Source organism: Orcinus orca, chromosome 15 (assembly GCF_937001465.1).
Source record: "Orcinus orca chromosome 15, mOrcOrc1.1, whole genome shotgun sequence".
In the NCBI taxonomy this organism is placed as follows: domain Eukaryota; kingdom Metazoa; phylum Chordata; class Mammalia; order Artiodactyla; family Delphinidae; genus Orcinus; species Orcinus orca.
In genome coordinates this window covers 87692176-87719083 of record NC_064573.1, presented here as the reverse complement: position 1 = coordinate 87719083, position 26908 = coordinate 87692176, and the positions used below count along the sequence as shown (strand labels likewise).

At 46.6% G+C, this 26908-nt stretch overlaps 1 protein-coding gene across 6 annotated transcripts in view; it reads left to right on the top strand.

The window, feature by feature from the left end:
• RIMBP2 (RIMS binding protein 2) overlaps positions 1-26908 on the top strand; it is a 262379-nt gene that overhangs the window by 50707 nt on the left and 184764 nt on the right. The window contains exon 1 of one of the 6 annotated variants that reach the window (XM_049697908.1): positions 7820-8033. The exons of the other annotated variants lie outside the window; for them this stretch is intronic. The gene's annotated coding sequence lies outside the window, so the exon portion shown is untranslated. Of the gene's footprint in view, positions 1-7819; positions 8034-26908 lie in introns of those variants that run through there. 6 annotated transcript variants of the gene reach the window in all.

Sequence of the window (26908 nt, the reverse complement as noted above, 5' to 3'; positions counted from 1 at the left end):
TCATTCTTTTACCAGTAGCCGTGCAATTTTCCCAGCACCACTTTTTGAGGAGACTGTCTTTTCTCCACTGTATAGTCTTGCCTCCTTTTTTGTAGATTAATTGACCACACGTGCATGGGTTTATTTCTAGGCTTTGCATCCTGTTCCGTTGATCTCTATGTCTGTTTTTATGCCAGTACTACTGTTTTGATGACTGTAGCTTTGTAGTATAGTCGGAAGTCAGGGACCCTGATTCCTCTAGCTCTGTTTTTCTTTCTCAAGATTGTCTGGCTATTTGGGGTCTTTTGTGTTTCCATACAAATTTTTAAAGGGGGAAGGGCTTCATCTGACTGACTGTCAGTCAGTCCACAAGTCAGCACCCCCAGGGTAGCTGTGAGAGGTAGACAATCAGGTGTTTGGAGAGTGGGGAATTTCAGAACGGGTCCAAGACTCTCAGGTGAGGCTATGAATCAGTACAATCAGCTAGGGTCTGAGAAAAGCTTTGGTGGCGATGAGCTGAAGGACTCTGTTGGCTTCCTACCAACCCCTCATTCCCAGTGAGAGGCAGTGTGCTGTGGTGGTTACAGTCCGTGTTTCAGTTAAGAGGGAATGCTTGCTGCCTCGCTGTGTGATCTTGAACATGTAGCTTGGTTTTCTCATCCAAGAAATGGATATAATGAGAGGACTGGATTCATAAATTTGTTTCTGTAAGGATTAAATGAGGTGAATAAGGCCTGGCACTTAGAAGAGGATAAATAAATGTTAGTTGATGTTGGTTGTTAAAATAACAAAAGTTGTTATTTTTATTGGGACAGCCTGGCTTCTAAGACTAAACTCAGAGCTCCAGGTAGAGCAAGGGACCTTCCTGTAGTTTGGGCTACCCTTTGGGACATCCCGGATAGAGAACCATGTTCTCTCTTTCCATCAGTCTTTAAAATTTTTTTAAAAATCTTTTTTTCTTTCAGGTTTATTGCGTATAATTGGCATATAGCACTGTACAAGTGTAGGGTGTATGGCATGATGTTTTGATATACATACCTCACGAGGTGATGATCCCATTAAGTTTAGTGAACATCCATCATCTCATATAGATACAAAATTAAGGAAATAGAAAAAAATTTTTCCTTGTGATGAGAACTCAAGATTTAGTCTCATGACAACTTTCATGTGTAACATACAGCAGTGTTAATTATATTTATCATACTGTGCATTATATCTCTAGGACTTATTTATCTTTTTTTGAGTCAATATTTTTATAGATTATACTCCATTTAAAGTTATTATAAAATATTGGCTATATTCCCTGTGCCATACAGTATATCCTTGTAGCTTATTTATTTATGCATGCTAGTTTGTACCTCTAATCCTACACCCCTATTTTGCCCCTCCCCCGCCACTTCTGCTCACTAGTTTGTTCTCTGTATCTGTGAGTCTCTTTCTGTTACATCATATTCAGTCAATCTTTTATTTTATTTATTTATTTGGCCACGCCATGTGACTTGCGAGATCTTAGTTCCCCAACCAGGGATCGAACCCGAGCCCCTGGCAGTGGAAGCTTGGAAAGCTAACCACTGGACCGCCATGGAATTTCCTTATTTTTATTTTACTTAAACTGTTTTTTTATTGAGGTAGGAACACTTCATATGAAATCTACCTTCTTAACAGAATTTTTAAGTGCATAATTCAGCATTGTTAACTATAAGCACAACATTTTACAGCAGGTCTCTAGAACTGAATCATATTGGATGAGGGAAACAGAATAGAGAGTCCAGAAATAAACCCACACAGACACAGTCAACTGGTCTTTGACTGGGGCCCAAGGCCACACAACAAATGGCGCTGGGAAGACTGGATATCCACATGCAAAAGAATGAAACTGGACGCTTACATCATACACCAAAATCAACTCAAAATGGATAAAGATTTAAATGTAGACCTGGAGCTATAAAACTGCCAAAAGAAAGCAGAAGGGGAAAGCTTCATGGCACTGGGTTTTGCAATGATTTCGGCCTTATAGTTCCACACTGTCCCCAGTCTTTGCAAAAATGCAAAGATTTTTCAGGCACCGAGGGTAGCAGGCTGCAGAGGGCTGTGGTTAGACATGGGTTCGACCCTGGGCTCTGCTATTTGCAAGCTGTGTGACCTCTTGTGGGCCTCAGTGTTCTCGTCTGTACAATGGGGGTAGATGGACGTATGCTGGACTCGTGCTTGTGCTGCTCAGTGCTCGTTGCCCAGCATCCAGGGGCCCAGGTCTGGCCAAGCAGCAATGCTTGGCGACCCCTCTCTGTGCTGACCACGGCCTGCAGTGCTTGTGGTACATTCTCTGCCCTCTACCTGTAAGGGGAAGTTGAGGGGCCCTCAAGGCACTGACTCGTTTTCCAGGGCTCACCCAGCAGGGTCACGCTCTTCATTCCCTACGAGGCTGAGACCAGCATATACGCAATCTGTTTTTCTGCTTTAAACTCCTGTGAATTCTCAGGCACTAATGAGGGCCTCTCAGCTCAGGGGGCTGATTAGAAGAGAGGAATTGAGTGGGACCATTCTGATGCCGAAGGAGGGAAGGACAGGGAGGGTCCTAATCCCAAAACAAGCTGGTGTGAGATCAGGCTTAACGTTCAACACGTCATCTGTCAAACAGTCATCCTCCGGCCACTTGGAGGGCTGCCCCCCGAGGTTCGGGTCGGGTGGTGTGGTCTGGGTAATCACTTAGCTTTCTCCCTTTGAAATGGCAAACAGCAGACTAGGAACAGGACGCTGGCACTTGTGTAATTTTGTAATTATGATGTCGCACATTTAAGCGGCTCAGAATAAACAGGGCACTGGACTCACAAAAGATGTGTGATAGTTGGTTAAATTGATGGTGACGCCGAGGTCGTTCTGGGTGCCGGGAGGGCTGCCGTCTTGCCTTGATTTAGCTCTAACAGGGGTAGGTGTTTCTTGTCTTTGGTTTAGAACATTCCTACAAGTTTTCTAGTATTAAGGTTTTCAATTCAACATTTCCAAAGGCTGTTTCTCACATTTGGAAAGAGAAGGCTTTTTTCTTTGAAAACATTGGCAGTTGAGAGCCATTATCCCTTTCCCCTCGGTCTGTACTGGCCGTCTGACCTACGGGGCTGCTCGTCGCGGGGCAGCAGTAAAGCCCTGTGGCCGAGTGCCGTCCATGCAGCCAGGCTGCCACAGTAAGTTCAAGTCCTGACTTCTCGCCTCCCAAGCTGTGTGACCCACAGGGTGACTAACTTCTCTGTGCCTCGGGGTCTTCCCTGGTAATATGTGCAGAGAATCATGGTACTGACCTCGGGGGTCCTTTGAGGATTCAGTGGGACACTTTACTGAGAGCAGTGCTTAGTATATAAGAAGTCCTCACAGTCGTAGCTGCTCTCATTCATGCTAATAGTTAACATTAAAACAGAAAATCAAATTCCTGAAATAAGTTTATTTTAGATGTAACACCAGACGAACCGGTTTGCAGGGCAGAAATAACGACACAGATGTAGAGAGCAAACGTATGGATACCAAGGGGGGAAAGTGGCGGGGTGGGGTGGGGGGGGATGAATTGGGCCATTGGGATTGACATGTATACATTGATGTGTATAAAATGGATGACTAATAAGAACCTGCTGTACAAAAAGAAAAAAGAAAGGAAAGTAACACCATACGCTGGACTTCAGTTTGAAAATAAAGAAGTGATTGGGCTGAAGAAAAGCCTCATCTGTGGTAGACGGGTGGACACACAACTGTTTCAGGGCTTTTAGGGAGAGCAAACTTTATATTCATGTAAGATGATTAAGCAGATGAAATAGCTCTTGTGCAGTAAACGTGTGTCATTAAATGCAGGCATTGCCCCTGGGATCTAGGCTCAGGTACCCACCGTCCTCTGCGGTGGCCTCTTTCTCTTGTTCTCAGGGCCTTTATCTTTGAGCAACATTGATGCTTCCAGGTGGCGGGTCTTTCGCCGCCTTCCTTCGTGGCTGAACTGGAGGAATCCACTGAGTGGGTTTGCAAGCCCTGGGGCGCCTCGTGCAGCCTGGAGACATGGTGTGTGTCTGAAGGGAGAGTTAATAATTCAAACCCACGAGGGCCAACGAGAAAGTAAGCGAGCAGCCCCGGGGGCAAGCATCCCAGATCAGAAGTGCCGGATGCTGGGCGCTCCCTCGCACACCATCCTTTACGGCGTGGTCCACGCGTCTGCGCACTCTAGGATTATTTTATTGACTTACATCTCTGGAGAATGGAGCAGCCGGACTACTTTTCCTGGGGGAGGTTTTTATCTCGGCTTTCAATTTTCACTAGTTAATGTACTGTCACTCATGGCCAAGCAGAAACACAAGAAATGAAATCTTTTATTCAACAGATAGTCACAGAGCCCTTTCCGTGAGCCAGGCCCATTCTGAGGACCGGGGACATGACAGGGTCGTCTCGAGCTCTGGCCGTCGGAGAGCGCATATCCTCCTTGGGCACATCGGATGCCCTCAACGTGGTGAAGAGGAAGAAATCCACTCACCCAGAGTGGGGTAGAAGCTTGTTGTGTACAAAAGAACAGCAATGGAAGGGGTGGGGATACTTTTTGGGTCAATTAAAAAATCAATAGACTTTTTACAAAAGGTCAGTTTTAGGCTGAGAGAAATGATGATCAGAAAGTAGAGAATTCCCACGGACCTCCTCTCTTCCCGGCCCACAGTTGCCCATATTACCCACATTCTGCATCAGTGGGTACATTTATCACAATTGATGCACCAGCATTGATACATGATTATTATTATTATTTATGGTCATAAGCTCAATGAATTTGATTTTATTTTTATTTTTTTAATTGAAGTATAGTTGATTTACAATGTTGTGTTGATTACCGCTGTACAGAAAGATGACTCAGTTATACATGTACATTCTTTTTCATATTCTTTTCCATGATGGTTTATCACAGGATGCTGTGCTCTATGGCAGGACCTCGTTGTTGATGCGCTGATGCATTATTACTAACTACAGTCCAGAGTTTACTGAGGGTTCACTCTTGGTGTCGTACGTTCTGTGGGTCTGGACAAATGTACCTGACATGTGTCCACCATTACGGTCTCATACAGAACAGCTTTTCTGCCCTAAAAGTTCCCTGTGCTCTGCCTATTCATCCCTCCCTCCCTTGCCTCACCCCCCAGTAACCACGGATCTCTTCATTTTCTCCATGGTTTTGCCTTTTCCGGAATGTCACAGAGTTAGAATCACACAGCAGGTAGCTCTTCCAGACGGGCGCCTTTCACTTGCTCATATGCATTTAAGGTTCTTCTACATCCTTCCACGGCTTGACAGCTCATTTTATCTTAGTGTTGAATCAACCCATTGTCGGATGGACCGCGGTTTGTTTATCCGTCACCCACTGAAGGACATCTTGGGTGCCTGTGAGGGTATTTTCAGATCCCAGCAGTGGATATTCCCAAAATACGGCAGCTTTCCTATCTGTTGATCCAGGGCGACCCCGGAGAAATCAGGCAGGTGAAACATTGGGGGATGTCTATGCTTTTGGACGTGAATTGAGTAATTCACAAGTTATTCACCTAATGTCATCTTGTAGCAAATAGATATTACTGATGTCGCCACACCAAGGAAGTGGGAGGGGGGTCTTTACAACCCACGGTCATTAAATTCACATGTTGCAAAACCTGATTTTCTCAACAGTCTATCCAATGGCCAAAACACTGACAAAATTCACCAAATAACCAAATAACTAAGAAATTCTTAATAACCAAAATCAGTAGAGCTGGTATGATACAGGGTACTAGTAATTTGGACAATCTTTCTTCCTTTTCTCATGAGCTGTACACGAAGAGATCCAAGTGTAGGTAAGAAGGTTGCTGGATGAATAACAAATAAAAACAACACACACAGATAGCTAAAGGGTATTTACACCGAGCTTCTATAGCTCCATCTCACTCTGTTGTTCATCAGGACTGGTTCCGATCAAGTCTTACAAGTCTTTTTCTCCCAGCAAACAATGCAGGGAATACTTTGACAAGTCCTTCATCTTCGTTAATTTCTGGTTTCCTTATATGTGGCCCAAGTCTTCTGTTTTCATTATGCTACTCTTACTGTATTATACTACTTCCATTTTAATGAGACTGCTTCTTGAACTCACTAATTTTGTAACTAATTACACCAAAATATTGTGCTTTCTCCTGTGTAATCTGCTATTTCATTCATTCATTCTTTTATTCAACACATGGTTATTGTGCGTTTACTGGGTTCCAGGCACCAGTCTCAGGGGACATAGTGGGGAGTGAGATGGATAAGGGACCTGACCTTCTAATGGGGCCACAGAAGATAAACATTTTTCATTGATGTTGGTGGGGGTGGGTAGCTGCTGTGTGCTTTAGACTGAATGGTCGGGGACAGCTTCTATGGAGAAGCGATGTCTGAGCCAAGACCTGAAGACAGAAAGGGAGCAGGGTGGGTAAAAATGGAAGATTCAGTTCAGCAAAACATCTCGGGGCAGAAATCCAGTGGCTATGGAGTATGGAATATTTTATTTATGCCACTACAAACACTTTCCTATTTTTGATTTTCTGTTTTCTGTTTCCTACTCCATCGGTCTGGGTCCCATAGTGAGGAAGATGTGGGGCAGGGCTATAGCTGACCCTCCACAGACACAGAGTATGAGTGGGAAATAAACCTCTGTCATTTGAAACCACTGATATTTGAGGACTACTTGTTACTATAGCATAACCAAGCCCATCCTGACTGATACATGTTTCAAGGCAACATTGAAGACTTCATTCAGTTGGTATTTCAACAAATGTTTGAGTAGCTTCTTTGGCTGGACAGTGTGGATTGCTTGGAATAGCACACAGACCATGGTAGGCAAGGTACCTGCCCTCATGGGCCTTATGGTCTCCTGGGGGACAGGCAGTTGGGACATGGGCCTGCCTGGGTTGTGGGTTTTCTACAGCGGTCGTCAGCAGCCTGTCCAGTAGGTATAGAGAAGGTGGGCTGTTGGTTAACCTAGGGGTTGGGGGTCTCGCCAGGCTGATACCTGGGGATCAGAGGGAAGAAAAGCTTAGGATACACTGACAAGAGGGTAGTTTGGAGGGCAGAGTCCAAGCTATGTGGGTAAGGAAACGAAGAGAGGAAGGGGCTTGTTGGGGGGTGGGGCAGAGGAGAAGGAAGAGCCTGGGCAGTAGCAGGGCTTCCTGTGGCCGAAACAAAGAAATCAGACGAAACACACGTTTTACATTCTCAAGAAAAAATTGCCAGGAGGCAGGAACAGTAGCAGGAATGAGAATTAAGAGGGTACCTCCACTGCTTAGGGTTCTCTGGGCCCCGGAGTCGTTCACGCTGCCACCTGACTTGAGTCTCCTCAGCTCTAAACGTCAGACCATTCTCGGGAGCCTGTGACTTAATTAATGCCGTTATTTCCGGGTGCTGGAGCCCCCGCTGTGACTGAGCGAATGCATGTAAAGCATTCCACGATGGAAAACTTCTGACAGAGATGAACTCCTTGCTCACCGGCTTCATCGCCCCTTCAGTTTCTCTTGCGGATTCCCAAACATCTCCCCCTTCTCTCTGTCTCCAACGGTGCACGCTTCTGGCAAGAGAACAGAGATGCATCCTCGTTCCTTTCCCCAGAATCCAGTCCCCAAGTGTGGCTCCCTCTCTGTCCTGCGTCTCATGGAGGATGTGTTCGGGGTGGGCTGATTCGGAGGGGAGAAGAGTGATGGAGGAAGGGTCCTGTAACACTATTCGTTGTCAAAACACACGTTTCACCCGTGGCTCTGAAAGCCATGTTCTTTTTTATCTGCGTGACTCATTATGACAGATATGCCATGTGCCGAGCAGTTCCCATTTGGAGATTGAATTACCATCCTATTCAGCTGACACAAAGCAGTTCATGGCCGGCTCGGGCAGTCCATGAATAAGTAAACAGTCTTCCAGTTCGATGCCGAGCACAAACATCGGAGGAGGCTTGGAGAGGCTGGTGCCCGCGGGGGCCAGGAAGCTGGTGCCGGCTTGGGGGCAGGCAGCCCAGGCTAGTGCGTCTGCTACGCTAGGGCACTGATCCCCAGCATCTTGTAAGTACCCGCTTTGGGGGATGGGGAAGGGTCTGCAGGGTTAATGAGATACGGCTCATTCGCAGAGGCAGGAAAGTCACCCTCCCGGATTGGGCTGGCTCGAGACTGGAGAACTGCCCTTCCGCTCCGAGACCCAGGTAGAGCTATTCTGCAGCCTCGGAGACGGTGCTCCTTCCCGGTTTCAAAGCCTTTGGGTCTTACTTGTGGCTTCGATCCCTGTTGCCACCCTGTACTCATTTACTTCCCAATCTGTCCCCAGGCCAGCGTCAGGGCTGCAAGGATCCTTTGCACCAAGGGTCAGTTCATTGGGTAAATTGTGAACAGGACACTCAGAATAAATATACTGTCCCTCAGGACAAAGACAGCTGTTCCGTTTGCTGAAGTGTGGAGCGCTCCTTATTTGTCCGCCGAACCTCACTTGCTCAGGGAAGCTCTGCTCCAGGGGAGACCATTTGCTTTTGCTCATTTGAGCATCACACAGTGGGCGTTACAAACAGCACGTATTTCGAGTTGCAGTGGACGTTTCTACCTTTGTTTTGTGTTCAGTTTGGGGACAGCATCGGCCAATTCTTTAAGCCCAGCTTGTGAGACTGGGTTTGACACTGTGAAGTTTTCAGGTAATGAATATAACTAGAGAATGAATGTCATTGTAGTATTTTAATATCATGTAAGTGCAGTATTTGTTGAAATAATGTGTGTGAAAATGTCAGGAAGCATGTGCTGGCTGTTAGACTAGTGGATTCTTTGTGTGTGTGTGTGTATCCTGTGTATTGTATGTATATATGTATGTATTTATTTTTTATTTCATATTGAAGTATAGTTGGTTTACAATGTCGTGTTAGTTTCAGGTGTACAGCAAAGTGATTCAGTTATACATATACATGTATCTGTTCTTCTTCAGAATCTTTTCTGATTGTTACAGAGTATTGAGGTTGTTACAGAGTATTGAGCAGAGTTCCCTGTGCTCTACAGTAGGTCCCTGCAGATTATCTGTTTTATTTATGGTAGTGTGTACATGTTAATCCCAAATTCCTAACTTATCTTTCCCCGCCCCACCTTTCTCCTTTGGTGACCGTAAGTTTGTTTTCTAAGAAGGCCAGTGGATTCTATTCTATTTTTTCTATTTACTCTGGTATTAAATGGGTAGATGAAATGAATGGAGTGTATTCTGAACATTAAGTAGCTAGAACGGGATTTTCCCTCATGGCAGAAGGATTTATTCCGTGCTCCGTGATGGACATGTTTATAGGGCAAAGCAGGTGAGCAGTGTTTTCAGTTGCTTGGCATTTGATAGCAGCAGTAAATTGTGCATTAATAAATCATTGCTTTTCTTTCCCTATTTGCCCCAACAGTTCTGTTAATTAAAACTCTGTATGAAGTGATAGTCGAGCCGTACATCGTTTCACTTCAGACTCATTAGAGTTGGTTCTGCACATCCCCTCAAAGGCATTATCTTGCCGGACCACTTTTGAATTAATAATAATCATACTTCACATGTAAGCATGCAGAGGGTTTTTTTGTGCTATATTAACAAGCTCTCCAGTCAGCTTGGTGAAAGGGAGCAACGTTGTAGCCGCTTAGCCCCTGTTAGGAGTGGGCTGGGGAAAAGGGGCAGAGAGCAGAAAGGTGGTTGAAGATGCATGATCCCAGAGCCCAGAAAAATGAAGGAAGGGAAGAGGTGAATCTGCTTAATCTATGCAGAGAGCACCCAAATTCACTAAACGCATCGAGAAGCTAGGAGTTATTGTCCCACTTATTTTTTCTCTTTCACAGAATTAGGAAATATTCGCACAACTTGCAAGTTTTCATGGTTTCTTGTTTTCTTTTTTTTTTTTTATGTCATCTTTAACCATTTCTCTTAGAGAGGCCTCGTTGGAAGGTCTTGGGGGATTTGCATTAAGAGGAGTTGGTCAACACAGATGCAGTGCTTCTGCCGGTGGGATTCTCACTGGAGATCTCTGTGCTTTGAATCGCTTTCCATTTGGCCCACCTGATGGTGTATGGAGACCACCCTGCGTTTTCATGGCTTCGTTTGTTGTTCAGTTTTAGAGTAAGATCGTGACAACCTGGTGGACGTCTGTGGGGCTTGTCAGTGGTGGGCTCACTCCAGGGTAGTTGCAGGGAACCAGACATTTGTCATGGAAGTTCCCAGTGTCACCATATGGAGGTCTTTGCCCTTGGGTGATATTTCCAATCTCCTGCGCGGCTTGAGGGTCGTGTGGGGAAATGCCCAACTACTTCCGCCACGCATCGGGGCTGGGGTGGGGTCTCCACAGGCAGCCTCTGTTAATTTCTCTGTTTTCACAGCACTCCACTGCTGTGAGCTCTTCCTGCTGCCTCTTCGTCCTGAGCTCTGCCATTCACTACGTCCAGGAAATAAACCTCCAGTCTCCTGTCTAGACACCTTCCCCTCACATCTCCTTTGCACATCATTCTAAATCTTATTAAAGTCTATCTTGAATTCAAATCACACACGCATGTTCCAGCCTCCCCTGTCAGACTGTGGGTCCTGGAAGGACCCAGTCTTACCGATGTTTGGGTCTGACAGCTGCCAGGACCTTCGTAGGTGCTCAGCAGATGTTGGCTGTGTTGAAATAAACTGAATTTTCATCCTATGCACTGTTTTTCTGGTTCCAAATTCCAAGCTAAAGCCCAGCTTGCTGTTAGTTCTTCCACTTGCCCAGGCTGCTTACTTTGAACCTGAGACACTTTCGAGCTTTTGGATGAAACCTAAGATAATTCAACATATCATCTTATTCTGCAGTTCTACGAAGTTTAAAGACATTTTATTAACAAAATAAGTAGAATAACTTCTGTTTTTTTATTGTTTATGTCAACCTGAAGGTCTGCTGAAATATGGGAATTTCTGTTTTTAATATTTGGCAGAAAGATGGAAATTTCCCAAGAGTTTGCTGCATGCAGCGTGCTCGTTGGTTTTTATGTTGATTTTTATTCATTAATTTGACCTACAGTAGCACTTCTTATAATCCTCTGGCATCCGTCACGTTGCTATAGTTAAGGGAACGCATAGAACAAGCCTGGATGTTGACTTGGGTCTCCATTCTGTCCCTCTTGTCATCAGCTGGTGGCATGTCACCATTATACAAAGAGGGGTAATTAGCCCTACACACAGTTTATCTTGTCACATTCAGGAATGTGGAACTCTACTCAGAGAGTCGTGAAAGCTTAGTGCCAGGGTGTGTGCATATTTTTGTGTTATTCTACACCAGGACATTTGGGTGAAGGGAAGGAAAGTGTCAGGCTGGGAAGACCACGAGCTAAGTCTCAGCTGTGTCACTTACTTAGCCCTCAACACTATGAACTAGAAAGTAAGAGCGTATTCCTTGACTCTGCCTGTGTCTTAGGCACAGAGGAAGGTGAAAGAGGCAGAAAAGCCCACGCATAAGCCATTCTTTGTGATAGAAGGTTATACCCTTCTTCCTATAGTCGAGAAATGACCCATCGTACCTGCAGCCTGTGGGTCCAGAAGACACCTTTGCTCAGACCCAACCTTTGGAAGGCCCACTTGGGAACTTCCCACTTCGTGTCCTGACACCTGGAACCCAGCAGTGGAACTTTGCGTTGAGTTGTCCTTTCTTCCATCTGAGGCTCTACCCACTGCATCATTCAGGGCTGTGTCCGTTTTTTCATTGTTTAAGGGTCTCTTCAAGACATGTTTATCAAGGCCAACTGTATGTCATCTAGGTGGGGAGGTCAGAACAGTGACCAGAGCAAACGTCTGTGCTCCTGTGGAGACAGCAGTGTCGTGGGGGAATGGCAGTGCAAAGGTCCTGAGGCAAGATAGAGCTTGATGCGTGAAAAGTGTTTGTCTGGACGCAGATGGGGAAGAGGTGGAGAGGGGCAGCCCATTCAGGACCTTATACGCTGTGTAAAGGTATAGGTTTTAGGTCTTAAGAACAATGGCCAGCCAGTAGTGACCGATTTTGCATAGGAAAGTGACATTTGATCAACATTTGCCTCCTAAAAGTATCACCCCAAATTCTGAGTGGAGATGGAAGCAAGTGTGGTAGCAAGGAGAATTAGGAGGCCACCAGGTAGCCCAATGAGCGGCCACGGTGGCTTGGATCAGGGTATTGGTGGCAGAAGTGAAGGTCACTGGAGACATTGCAGATGAACTTGGGCAGTACAGTCTGCCAGTCATTGTGATGGACCGGGGTGGACGGAGAGTGAGAGGTCACAAGCGTGACGTCCAGAACTTTGATGTGGACAAGAGAGTGCAGGGGGAGAGCCATTTCCTACAATGAGAAAGACTGAAAGAGAATTAGATTTGTGGGAAGATACATTCAGATTCAGTTTTGCGCTGAAACTCTGTTTTGAGTTTGAGTTACACCTAAACACGGGGCAGGTGGGGGATTGGGGAGGAAAGCAGCAGTTAGATGGGCAGGTCCACAGTGCAGGAGAGAAATCTGGGCTGGCTCGATCATTCCTTTATGTGGGGTTCAGGTTTGAGGGTTCCTGGGTGGAGCCTTGGTCTGAACACAGTAAACACGGTGGTATTGGTTAATGGGGATGATACAGGTGCTGATGCTAGACGTGGTGATGGCGAAGGTGATGGTGATGGTGGTGGTGGGAATGGCCCCAGCCAGGACGTGTTTGTTAGACTTCAATTCACACCCAGTCCTGTGAGTTCTATTTTCTGTGTTCATTTTCGCTGGCAGGAAGCAGAAAGAGTCTGTATGGGGGACTAAGCTTCACATGTAGGATATACACTTGGTAACCATCCGTTTCCCATCACTATAGAGCCAAAAGCTCCCCAACATTTAGTTAGTAAAGGCAGGGTCCTTGGAGGTGGGGAGATGCCTGGATAATATTCCAAACCCTTCATCTTTCATCATGATCAATCTAACACTACCTGTTTCTTCAGTGGATATCATTTATAAGAAGAGGCGTTTATCTGCACGCCCTCAGCAGACAAATTGTGTCATTAAGAACACGTTCAAAGAGGATACGTCTCAGTTGAGTGATGCGGGTTATTATTTGTGTGTCATTTTTCCAAGTTCATTTATTCTACCTGGCCTGGGGGACCTAGAAGTTACTCTCTTCTTTTAGGGGTAGCAGGCAGGTTATTTTGGGAGCTTATTACTTTAGGTTTTTCAATTTGGTGGTTCTGGGGTTGGAAGCTACAGAGAGGGGTGATGTGTATGTGTGTGAATCTCTCCTATATTTGGAACGGGCTGATCTTTTTTTTGATAGATCGTTGGCTGCTTGGAATTGCAGATGCACCATTACGTTATTGCATTTAAATTTAGCTCTTGTTCTCACTTTGGAAGGGGATGGAATGTTTGAATTATTTCACTGCGAAGGGAAAGCAATTAGAATACAGATCCCTGTGACTTATCGAAACAGGAGGTCTAGCCAGCGAGTCTCAGAGGGCGCTGCATGTTTGACTCAGAGGAGAAGGCTCTTGAGGGCACCTTCAATGTGGAGGACATTAACATTTCCTTCAACACACCTTGACGATCAGTCGCTGAGGTTTAAGTTTGCCGAGGGCAGCACGTATATAAATCTGTCGTGATCATTATTTTCAATAGGATGGTGTCCATTCTTTTAAACAGGGGCCAGGGCCCCTTTGTGTAATGAAAACATTAAAATGTTTGTTCCTAGACCCAAGTTGGAGAAATTATGTCATCAACAACACTTTCATAGAGGTTGTGAATGTGTGGAAACCTCTTTAAAATCGTTTTCCTTTGTCATATTTCAAGGACAAGAGATGTTCCTTGAGCTCACATCTTAAAGAGGTGTATAAAGTAAAAGGTTAAAGTCTCCTGTATAACTTTCCCATCCCTGGTCCCCATCAATAATCACTATTAACAGTTAGGTGTTTCCTTTTAGAATTTCCAGACCCTTTCCCATGCGCACACAAATCTACATGCAGACATAATGTCTTAATATATAGTTATCTATGCATGTACAAAAGTGGGATGTATACATTGATATATGTATCCAAGTACCTACACATACTGCTCTGTGACTTTTAAAATTCATTTTCCATGACTCAGTCAGGAAATTGATATATTCAGTTTGTAAAAACTCAAGCGTCTTTGACTCTCTCCCTTTCACCAATCTCACCAGTGTCATCGGTTTGGTCTTTCCGGACCTTTTTCCTACACATCTGTGTGTGTGTGTGTGTGTGTGTGTGTGTGTGTGTGTAACAGCCTGACTTTGTACATTATAGGCGTTCAGTCAATATTTGCTGATACCGGGGGTCGTTGACGCTGGGAGGAAATGGACCCACCGTGCACTTGGCACTTGGGCCACCCCATCTGTTTGTTTGCTCCACCTCTTAGATAAGTTGTATCACTCCTGTCTCCTGGAGTCGGCTGACTGTTTACTCACTGCCCTGAGCTGATGGAACAGACATTCCATCCAAGCCCTGAGTAGGGTCAGAGAGAGAGAAATTTTGTCTTCTCTGCTTCTATGGAGAATTTTGTGACCGTCAGCCTGGGGAAGGCATAGCCTAAATCTGTCGGCCAGCCCAATATTTCCAGAGTGTTCTACAGGTAACCAAATAGACAAACACAGTCACCCAAGCCCAGATACAGTCATAGTGTTACTGGGAAAAAATAGAATTCTTTATTAAAAAATTATAAGTAGCACATTAACCAGTGTTTTCATGGTAGTAATATAAAGTTTCTCTTTTCTCAAGAAATAAATCTGTACCTTTCATCTTTATTAGGTTAATTATTTCACAGTCGACCAATATATTTTTCAGTCTTTTTTTATTATGTGAGTTTCAGGCGTATAGCATTATAGTTGGGCAGCTGTACACACTACAGAGTGACCACCACTGAGTACAGTTACCATCCTTCAACATATAGTTGACCCCCTTCTTCCCTCATTTCACCCTCCCGCTAGACCCCCTTCCTCTCTGGTAACCACTAATCTGATCTCTGTACTTACGAGTTTGTTTCTGTTTTACTGTTTGTTCTTCCCCCCCCCCCCCACATATGAGTGAAATGATACGGTGTTTGTCTTTCTCCATTTGACGTATTTCACTCAGCATAATGCCCTCAAGGTCCGTCCATGTTGCCACAAACGGCAGGATTTCATTCTTTTTTTCTAATGGCTGAGTAATATTCCATTGTGTACATGTACCACATCTTTTTCATCCATTCATCTGTTGATGGACACTTAGGTTGTTTTCATACCTTGGCTATTGTAAATAATGCTGCAGTGAACATGGGGGTGCATGCGTCTTTTTAGACTCGTGTTTCCACGTTCTTTGAATAAATACCCAGAAGTGGGATAGCTGGGTCATATGATAGTTCTACTGTTAATTTTTTGAGGAATCTCCATACCATTTTCCCTAGTGGCTGCACCAATTTACATTCCCACCAACAGTGAACAAGGGCTCCCTTCTCTCCACATCCTCTCCGACATTTGTTACTTCTGGTCTTTTTGATGATGGCCATTATGACAGGTGTGAAACTGGACAGCCGCGAGCAAAAGAGTGAAAATAGACCACTGTCTCTTTTTCTGTACATAAAAATTAACTCAAAATGGATTAAAGGCTTGAATGTAAGACCTGAAACCATGAAATTCCTAGAAGAAAACACAGGTGGAACCCTCACTAATATCAGTCTTAGCAATGTTTTTGTGGACCTCACTCCACAGGCAAGGGCAGCAAGAACTAGAATAAACAACTGGGACTACGTCAAACTAAAAAGCCTCTGCGCAGTAAAGGAAACCGTCCTCAAGCCCGAAAGGCAGCGTGCCGAATGGGAAGATATATTTGCGAATCATATATGTAATGAGAGTAAATATCCAAAATGTATAAAGAACTCAGGCAGCTCAGTAACAAAACAATCTGATTAAAAACCGGGCAGAGTACCTGAATAGACATTTTTCCAAAAAAGACATACAAACGGCCAACGGGCACAGGAAAACATGCTCAACATCACTGATCATCAAGGAAATGCAGATCAAAACCACAATGAGATAAAATTTCCCTTTTTCAATATCATCATGTCCATAAGACACACATGCTTGTTTAAGGAAAAAGGGGCAGTTATTAGGTGGGACGCAAAAATGGCAAAACTTGTGCTATTTGCGGAAAACAAGTTTCCTCCAACCTCAGAGAATGCAACCTTGTGAGCTGCAGGGAGTTCCTGGGCTCCAGGACCAAACTGAAGACTACCGCTAGACTGTACTTCCTGCAGGTTCCGGGGTCTCGCTTTCGGTTGGGACCTCAGGACAGACTGTCTCAGCGTAATGTCATTTGGGTGGAAATGTCTAGTTAAAATGGCTCTTAATGTAATTACTCTTCATGACTAAGGCAGTTATGTATTTTAAATTTCATTTTGTTTGTTTCCTTTTTTTTAAGTAGGCGAGCCAAAATGGAAAGGGCTCTGTTGCTGTGGAAGTTCAGGGCCAATTATAGTCACATGATCGTTAGTGCTGTCCTGGGCCTGCAAGGGCAGTAAAAATCAAGAGAGTGCAAAGGTGTTTGGCAAGGGCTTCCGAAACGCTGTGAAACTCAGACTCTCAGCTACAGTAGACGGGTCTTGATAGCGTCTGTTTCACTCTGCCCTCTTGGCAAACCCAGACCCTGGAATGTAGCTGACGTGCTCCTTTTGCCCTGCAGAAAGAGAAGTGCGGCTGCTGGCATGGCTGTGCTCTCAGAAAGGATTTTGGTGCCCGCGACGCACTATGCTGTCGTGTGTGTCAGGGCCCTTTAGCTTGCAAATGACAGAAAGCCAACTCAAACCAGCTTAAGCACAAAGGGGAGTTAATCGAAGAGGGCGTAGATTCTGACTTCAGGAACGGCTTGATCCAGGACCTCAAACTCTGTTTGGGGTTTCTGAGCCAGCTTCCTGTGTGTTGGCTTCAGTTTTCATCAGAGTCCCTTAACCATGCATTTAGGGTTCACAGGCCTGGGGCTTTTCCCCCATTGACTTGGCATCTCTACAATTAGGCTCAAAAAGGCAGCAGAACTTTGTATCATCATTTCTTGGGCCCCATGCTTTTCACTCACGGAGAGGATCCACCCACATTCTACCACCTCGATGCTCTTGTTTCAGAGGACCCGTTTCCTGAAACCTTGTGATCAGGATCAAGAGTTTTCAAGTTCAGCTAAGGTTATCTCCCCTATAAGCGTGACCACGCTCCCTGGGAGACTGGGGTACAAAACGCACTCATCCTTTGCCAGGAGACCACCTTGTCCTCCCTACAGAGGTGTGCTTGGCTTTTGCAGCCCTCTCCACCCAGCCAGGTCACCAGGCACATTGCTCACCTGCCCGTGGCTAACATACCTGTTCCATAGAGCACTCACAGGGTCCCGGCCTCACCCCGGGATCCAGGTTTGTGGGCTCCCACGTGCTCGCCATGGCTGTATGGGGTGGTCCAGTCTGGATCACTCAGAGATCTATTATGGGTTGAATTGTGTTCCCCCCTCCAAATGCTAGAGGTCTGAGCCCCAGTACCTCAAAACGTGGCTTTCTTTGAGAAGGGGTCTTTACAGAGGTAATGAAGTCAAAAGGAGGTCATCAGGGTGGGCCCTAATCCAGTAGGACGGACGTCCTTACAAAAGGGGAAATTTGGACACAGCGCACACAGGGAGAACACCGTGTGCAGCAGAAGCAGAGGTGGGCTGATGCTTCTACAAGCCGAGGGGTGCTGCCAGCGGACGGCCAGGACCTGGGGGAGGGGCAGGGACAGACCCCCTTGCGCGGCCTCAGGAGGGCACCTTGGTCTCAGACTTCCAGCTTCCAGAACTGTGAGACACACAAGCCGGTGTTTTTAGCCGCCCGGTTTGCAGTGCTTCGTTACAGCAGCCCCGGCAAGTAGACACAAGGCCTCTGGATGCAAACAGCACAACCTAATCCTGGCAGTCTCAAAACCAGGCACCTTCTAGAAGAGTCAACAGGAAGGAGAGGACTTGGCAGTCTGGGGAGCGGGTATCAATGGCTGATCCCTCAGAATGACCCCAGAGGAACGAATCTGCTGCAGACGCTGGTTTTGGTGTTTGGGTGTCTCTGCTCAAGACTTAAAGTCAGGAGACTTCCTGGTCCGGGTCTCTCTCATCCTGTGGCTGGAGGGGGCTGGACGCCATGCTTGCCATCCTCACCAGACCACATTCAAAGTGAAGCCGGGCGCTTTGGCTGGAAGCAGCGTGAGCACAGCCTCCGCTGGCCTGTGCGCCCGGTTGCTCTCCGGATCCAGGAGCCTCTTGCTTCCTTCTTTCCTGCGTCGAATCGTGGTGCCAGGGAGCGCAGCCCAGGGAAACACTGCCGCGCTGTGGGCGGCCGCGAGTGGGATCCTTCATACTTGCACGAGCCTCCTGGGACGAGGGTCCTGCCCCACGTGGCCTCATGTTGGCTCCCGAGTACAGAGGGCCAAGGACAGTGTGCTGGCTGCAGGGCCACATCCTCACGGACACTCTCCAGTCAGCACGCCCAGCCTTCAGGCGTCTTTGACCTGCTGCGATCCAGCCAGGGTTTGTCCCCGTCACCAGTTAGTAACCAGGCAACAGAGCCTTCGCCTCTGGCAGACGCTATCAACAGAGGGTGGCCAGCTGCCCGGAGTAAATGGAAGGGCTTTGGGTTCCGAGAGGAGATTGAGAAGGGCACATTATCACAGGTGGAGCTTAATTTTTAACCTGTGGTCATGGACCAGGTCTGGTTCCCATGACGACATGGCTTTGTCAGATTAAGGCTACATGTGAGTCAGTCGCTGTGGAAAGCAGCGGATATTCAGATAAAAATATCCCAGGCTGTTAATCCAGAGCCAGGCTGTTAATCCAGAGCTGTGACTTGCTTTAGTTCCCTGTTTGATTAGGGCCGGTAACTCGCAGGCAGAAGCTCCACTCTGTAAACGGGGCAGTTTTAGGTTTCTTTGAATTTGAAGGCTCTGTTTCCCAAGGAACTGAGAAATCAATCATGACAGGGCAGGTAAAGGGCATCCCGATTTCCGTCCTGGAAGAGATGAGGGAAGAAAAGTTCTCGATAATGAGCTGCAGCCCTTGGTTTTGTGAAGAAATTATCTTACAGCCTCCACACCCCCTGACACCGTGTTTATTTATTTGCTTGTCTGCGGACTGTGTGACCCACTTCAATAGAGGCTTCATGAGGGCAGGGAATTTGCCTTATTTTTTCAGGGTTCCGGCACCCAGGATGTTTCCCTGACACACAGCAAGCACATATATTTGTTGAATAATTGATTGAATGCATCATGAAATGACTGAATGAACACCAACATGCTAGAAAAACGTAGTTTTTCCAGTTTTTCCAATCTGATGCCATAATTTGAAGGTAATTTCTTACAGAGTAATTTTTTTTTTTTTAAAACACAGAAACTTCAACGGCAAGAGAGGTGTTAATTTCTGGCTTTTAGACAAAGACCTATCTCTGATCAAAGTCTGGGCTGGAGGTTCAAACTAACTTCCTTCCTTCCTTCCCTCCTTGCCTCCTTGCCTCCTTGCCTCCTTCCCTCCTTCCCTCCTTGCCTCCTTCCCTCCTTCCCTCTCTCCTTCTCTCTCTAAATGCGCTGTGTGCCTTGCATTATTAGCAAGATCACTGTACAGTTGAATATGACTGAAAGCTCTCTTTTCCGTCCTTCTCATGTGCAGTCTTACATTTGCTTCTGTTGCTGGAATTTTGGCTTCAAGGTTATTTACGTTACAAAGCTATAAAAAAATTTCTATCTCAACGCTTTTGAAGAGGCATTTTGCCTGAATTTCTATTTGAAATCCCATCGGCTGCCAGCATGATTGTTCAGACGTGGCCACGCAGTATGAAAAAGTGCGAGGCCCCTGGGAGCAGGTAGCACCAAGTAGAAAGGAGGCGACACGGCCCGTTGGGATGATAGAGTGGGAATCCTTCCCCACCCGCTGAACAAGCCCATACCAGGAAAGTTGAAGGAGGGAGAAAAAAACCCTGAGAATGAAGAGGAACCGATCTTTTTGTCTTTACCAATAGGAGAGGGTGAGAAGATTTTTGAGTCCTTGGTCAATTTGCCCAGAAACCTGTCCTGCTTTGGGGAGACCATCCTACCCTCATGAGATCAGTTACTTGGGAAACTCCATACCTGTTTTAGTTACAACGTGTTTTGTTAAAAATAATAGAAAATCTGTTCGAATTAGCTTAAATAAGAAAAGATATTTTAGGGCAAGTCCAGATGTAATCTGACTGAGGTGAGCCTAGATCTTTTATCACAAATATATCCAGCTCGTTTCTCTCTCTCCTTTACCTTGAAATTGCTTTTCAGGAGTTGCAAGGTGGTAGCTGTAATGGGTTGCATTTAGTCCCCACAAAAGATATGTTCCAATCCTAACCCCTGTTACCTGTGAACATAACCTTATTCGGAAATAGAGTCCTGGCCGATGTAATGAAGATGTAAGTTAAGATGAGGCCCTACTGGATTAGGGTGAGCCCTAAATTCAGCGACTTGGTATCTTTGTAAGAAGGCAGCGTGAAGACACAGAGATACAGCGTCTTTCTCTATTCACATGGTTAGTACAGAGAAGATGGACTTCTGAGATTCAAATGTTGGTGTATCAGTCACAGATTGTTTTGTTTCAAGTTCATGAATAGTCAACTCAGCCTGGCTTAAGCGAACAGGATATTTATTGAGAGAAGGACTTCAGGCAAGGATGGATCCAGGGGCTGAAGCACTGTCATCAGGATTTAGTCTCTTTCCATTTCCCAACCCACCTTCTTCCGCACCAGCTTCACCTCAGCAGGCTCTTTCCACACGGTGGCCACCAGCAGCCCTAGACTAACCTTCTCTTTTCCTGGCTACCTAAGCAGGAAGGAAGGGTCCTGCTTCTTTCTCATAGCTCAGCAGAAGTCCCAAGATTGTCTCTGATGGGACCAACTTGGCCACCACCTGAGGCATCATCTGTCTCTTAACCGTTACCTTGCTGAGGCACTTTCTCCGGGTCTGGATCACGCGCCCACTCTGGCTTCGATAAGAGAACGCTAATTTCCCGGAGACAACTTGGAACGTTAGAACTAGGAGAATGGGGAATGGATGCAGTGCAAAGCAAAGCAGATTCTGCAGAGAGACGAGGACATCACGGGCCAGGGTGATCGAGGAGGGCTTTCTGGAGCACGAACACCGAAAGCCCTGGGAGAGAGGCTGGACTCACAGAGGCAGAGGGAAGACTCAGCTCGTGAGACTGTAGCCGTTGCTCGTGTGCTGTGGGAGATTTAGGAACGAGTAAGACGTGAACTAGCCACTCCATGGACCTGATATTGTGAGAAGATGATGTGGGCTCATGAAAGTGATAGCCAGCCAGCCCAGGCAGAAGGTGAGAGCAAACATTGTGGAGCATTAGACGAGGGAGTGGGAAACCTGCGGGTTTGGAAGAGAGAGAGCTGTGTTCGTTAGCTTCATAGATATTTATCTGGGGGAGTCGCCGCCCTCCCAATTTTTGCCCTATCTGCTTTAGAGCCTTACTGTTACTTATAGTGATGTTGTATCTCTTTAAATTAATACACTGGGTAAATCTATTTGAAAAAACCTTTGTATCACTAGATTAAGTGGAAAATCCTTCTAGAAATAGAAGCTGGAAGTAGTCACGTACCAGGAAAACAGCACTGCTGTTCAAATCCAGCTGGATTCCGGGGACTACCTAAGTCTTCAGACTTGATGCCTGTAGCACCTACGCCGAAAGGGAGATAACCAAGTATCACAGAGGTGTGAAAAGATACATTTTAGTGCCGAGCAGAGCCTTTCTCGTTGAAAAACATACGGAGAGAGAATATTAAAACAGTTATGATTCTATGGTTTATAATTCAGAGACTAATGAAATGCCTGACAGGTCTGTCCCTGAAAACACCATGGGTTCCATGAAGGACCATCCTGTGTGGGGTCTGGCGGAGTGGAAAGCAGTGGCAAGGTGAATGAATCCAAGGTGAAAGGTCAAAGGTTAATAATTCAGAAAGAGTCATGGACCACAATGTTCACTGCAGCACTATTTACAGTAGCCAGGACGTGGAAGCAACCCAAGTGCCCATCAACAGATGAATGGATAAAGAAGATGTGGCACATATATACAATGGGATATTACTCAGCCATAAAAAGGAATGAAACTGAGTTATTTGTAGTGAGACGGATGGACCTAGAGTCTGTCATACAGAGCGAAGTAAGTCAGAAAGAGAAAAACAAATACCGTATGCTAACACATATATATGGAATTAAAAAGAAAAGGCTCTGAAGAACCTAGGGGCAGGACAGGAATAAAGTCGCAGACGTAGAGAATGGACTTGAGGACACGGGAAGGGGGAAGGGTAAGCTGGGACAAAGTGAGAGAGTGGCATGGACATATATACACTACCAAACGTAAAATAGATAGCTAGTGGGAAGCAGCCGCGTAGCACAGGGAGATCAGCTCCGTGCTCTGTGACCACCTAGAGGGGTGGGATAGGGAGGGTGGGAGGGAGACATAAGAGGGAGGGGACATGGGGATATATGTATATGTATAGCTGATTCACTTTGTTATGCAGCAGAAACTAACACACCATTGTAAAGCAACTATACTCCAATAAAGATGTTAAAAAAAAAAGGTCAAAGGTTAACCTTTTCAGTAGAGTCAATGTGGAATTCTTTTTATCCTCTCATGGCAATTACACCAGTGGGGAAAGGCACTGAGTAAGAAACTGGGCTCTTGGCTTCAAAGGGGGCAGTTCTGTCGTGTTCCACAGCCAGGTGGGGATGGAGGGTAAGCCTCCCTCCCGATGCCTCTCTTTCAGGGGCGGTGGTCTGGCTCTTGTTTCAGCTGGAGGCTCAGTGAAGGAACAGAGGGGGGTCCTGGCCCTTTCAGCAAGGAGATTGAGTATCTCTGCTCTGACACTCACAGCGAGTGCCTCTGTCCTCTGAGGTCTTCAGATGGACCAAGCTCTGAATTAACAGGAGGTACCTGAATTAATTTCGGCAGACCAGGAATAGCTTAGTTGTGTGGGCAACTTGGAGATGGTGTTCAAGGGTTAGAAAAATTTGCATGAATCAACTGATTTGCAGGTTTCTGGTTTTTTGGTTTTTTTTAAGAGCTCTGAGATATTTCAGAAGTGTAACTCTCATAAGAAGCTCCTGGAGGACCAAAGCAATTTTGCAGATAAGTGTTAATGATGTTCTCCAGGCCTTGAGTTGGCAGTTTGTCCGTAACCGTATCAGTGATGGGGCTTCATATATTGTCTAAACAGTCATTCATGCCTCCTGTGTACTCGGCACTCAATGCTTCCCCTTCATTACATTCACTCCGGTTTAATCAACACAAAAAGGCCTTCTCAGAGAAAATGGGGTTGAAATGTTACACGTGGTAGTTACCCTTTTAAGAGAAGGTATGGAAGCTGGATGTATTGTAGGGTGTTTCATCTCGCTCCACGGGCCGGGCCCTGGTTATGGTCTTTAATATAGAGATCAATTATTGGAGGGACATTAGAAGATCCTTCCTTTATCTCTGCGGAGGTGGATTCGTGGAAAAAGAGAGCATCTAACCAGAGTGGGAGAGGAGCCTCCTAGGTCTGCATTTCATGCAAAGGGGAAAGGAGGTATTCCGGCTCACACCTGTGCTCTCCTGGGAGGGAGGACCGAGCCTCTGGGGAGTGATGTCACATACGTACGTGGCAGAGTGGAGGTTTGTTGACTGCCTATCCAACTCCACTCCCCTTTCCATCACTCCCTCTAGTTTCTCGATTCCCGAGGCTGGGAGGAAGCTGACTCTACCCCTGACTCTAGGCTTGGAGCGTGGGACCTTGCCAGTGGTGGGTGCATTCTGTCTCTCCGGCCACTTTCAGATCCCTATGTGTGGCCTCAGCTAGTCCAATCGGAGTGCCTCTGGGGAATGTGATTGCCGTGCTGTGATAAAGATATTCTCCTTTTCGCGCCAGCAGATAAGAATGCTTAAAACACCTGGACCTATTAGCACCTAGCCTGGAATCAGAATTAGGTATTGAAGCCATCCCTGGGGAAGGCAGCCCAGACGCTGGAAAGCAGCTGAGCTGTGTCATCCAGGCCACTTGATCCAACCCTACCTGAAGCCCTTCTCGTGGCTCTTTGAAAGCTAAGTTATCCTAACCAACACGTACAATACTCCCCAACCTCTTGCCCATAGCATATACTGCTGGTTCTCTGTGGTGCTCTTTCCTGCCGAGCCTGGTCACAGCCTCTAAACCCTTCTCAAAGCCACTAAATAACGGCGTTAAAGAAAGTTGATGTGAGATGAAATCTATTTATCATTTCTGCCGAGAGAAGCAACTGGCGTGTGCTTAGAGCTGGATATATTGTAGACCAGAGCTCTTGTGGAACTCCCAGCTCACGTCCTAGGGCAGCGTTTGCTAGGGGAAAAGAAATGTAGTCTAGGGAAGACAGCTATGCCGTTTGGTTGCAGACAGACCTGGGCTTAAATCCTGGCTCCATCACCTACCAGCTATTGGATGTGGGCCTGTGTTTTAATTTCCATAAACCTACCCATCACCGTGTGTTTAACCAGGATGGGAGCTGTAGCACTTATCTCAGGGGAGCTGTTTGTTTGTGAGGGTTAAATGCAATAAGACTGGTAAGGTCTGAGCGCCAGGTGTGGTCCCCAGGAAGGGCTCAGAACAATTGGCCCTGAGGTATGAGGTTGGAGGTTCTAAAATATTAGGAGATGGGACGCAGCATCTTGGCAGTGGGATGCGGTGGGCTCCATGAGGACGAATGGGGTCCCGGCACCCCAGCTTCAGGCTGGCGGCCGACACCGTGTCCGCGGACCAGCCGTCCATACAAGCGGTCCTCAGTGGAGAGGGCTTTGGCCGAGCTCTCTGTGGCTTCTGTGCTGGAGAATAAAGCTGCCTTTCCTTCGCTGCTTCTTCTTTGGATCCGTTTTCCTGCCCAGTCAAGCTCCCTGCTTGATAGAGATGCGAGGGAGGAGAGCTTCGCTGTTCTTGGGAAGGGGCCCCAGGGCTCCGTGCTGGCCAGGTCTCAGGACACTCACGGCTTCCCGCCAGCCCCAGCTCCGCCCTGTGTCAACTGGGGTGAGCAGTTCCTTAGCCTCTGTCTGTCTGGGTCACTGCTTCCTGCAGTAGCGCCTGGTGCATCGTAGGAGCTTAGCAGACATTTGTTGATTTCATGTTTCTGTGCCTCAGTTTCCCTGGATGACGAATGGGTTTAACAGTAGTACCCACCTTGCAGACAGGTTTGGGGACAAGGGTGTGAGTAAGTGCTGCTGTGGTTGTTATCCAGGTGATTGTATACCAGCCCGAGTCGTGAGTCCTCCTGAAGGCAGTGAGGGGAGGGAGACAAATGGGGAGAGAGGGAGAGGGAGGGAGAGGGGCAGCCGGAGACGCAGAGAGAGCCAGAGAAAGTGTGCTTGTGTGTGTGGGGGGGTGGGATTCCTCTTTGATGTCTGGGTCTGGAACAGGAGACCTTGGACAGCTCCCCTCCTGGCCTGTGAGCCGTGTGCAGACAGAGTGCCGGAGTCTGTAACAGTAGACATCCTTTGCTCATGGGCACAGAGCACCGGGTCCGTAGGTTCCTTTAAAAATTCAAGATGTTTGTGGAGCGTGTGCTTCCCCTGCTTCCCCCTCCTGCTGGGCTGGAAGATTCCTGCCTGTCCAAAGTGAGGGAGCAAACGCCTTTGTCTGCAGCAGAAGGACCGGGGCATCTAGGGGGCAGGGGTGTCCACACGGGGGCCTCCGCTCCCAGCTCGTCTGGACGGACTAATGGCCCGGACAGTCATGCTGGCAGAGGGTTGAAGCCTTTGCCCATCACCGCAGGGAGAGGCCTGCCACTGTCCATGAAGAACAGCACTTCCTGCGTTCATTAGTTTTATTTCTCCTTAGCTCTCCTCTCTAGATTTTTTTTCTCACATCACTCTCCCCCCTGCCCAGGTAACGAAGGTGGCTCCCGCACACCTTTCTCCCGGCTGTAGCATCAAGCACAAATGCCTCTATGCCCACCTTTAGGCCTTTTTGTGTTTTGTCAGTTGGTTTAGTAAAAATGGAAACGTGCCCTGTGTGTATCTATTTCTGTAACTTGTTTTACTCAAAAGTGTGTCATGAACATTTTTCATGCCAATATATACATTTCTAATTCATTATTTTGAATTTGCTCTATGGTAATCCATGGTATGGATACACCACAATTAAAATTTTCCCCCAGCTTTACGGAGATATCGTGGAAATAGGACGTTGTCTATAGACCACAGTTTTATTCAACTGTTATATTAAAAGACATTCCATTTTTTTGCCTCTACAGGGCTATCATAAAGATCCTGTGGCCGTATTCTTATGATTTTTATTTTCAAGAATCCATTTCTAGGAATTTATGGGTCAGAATATGTTTGTATTCTTTTAAATTATGCCTCTGACAGATGGTTTTCCAAAAAGACGCTAGGAATTGACCTTCCTGCCGGTTATAGATGGAGTTTCCTATTCCTTATAAACTCACCAGCACTGAGTGTTACCATTCTTTCATGTCGTTTTCAAATCTGCTGTGTGAGAAGCATCGTGTCGTTTAGCACGTGTATGGCGTATTTCATCATCGGAGTTTGTTTATGTTAGTCATTTAATTTACAGCTCCCTGACTCTAGGTGTTTATTAATCATTGAGTTTTCCTCTTCTAGGACACCTTAGCAGTCTTTGACCTCCAAGAAGGAGTGGTCCTGAGTTGGAGGAAAGACTGTCTTGGCAGCCTGAGCGGCAGGAAGGAAGTGTGCTCCGAGTTGGGCGGAGTCACGTGGCCCTGGAGCGGGCTGGGGACAGCGGGAGCTGTAGCAGCGGGGCGGGCGGTGGGGGGGACCTCGATGCAGCGTGTCAGGAGATTCCCGTGATGCTGCCTCTCAGGGGTGACTCACTTAGCTCTTTCTTTAGGGAGAGGGCACAGCATTCGTTTTTCTCACTTCAAATCAGAGGATATACACGGGGCTGTGTCGC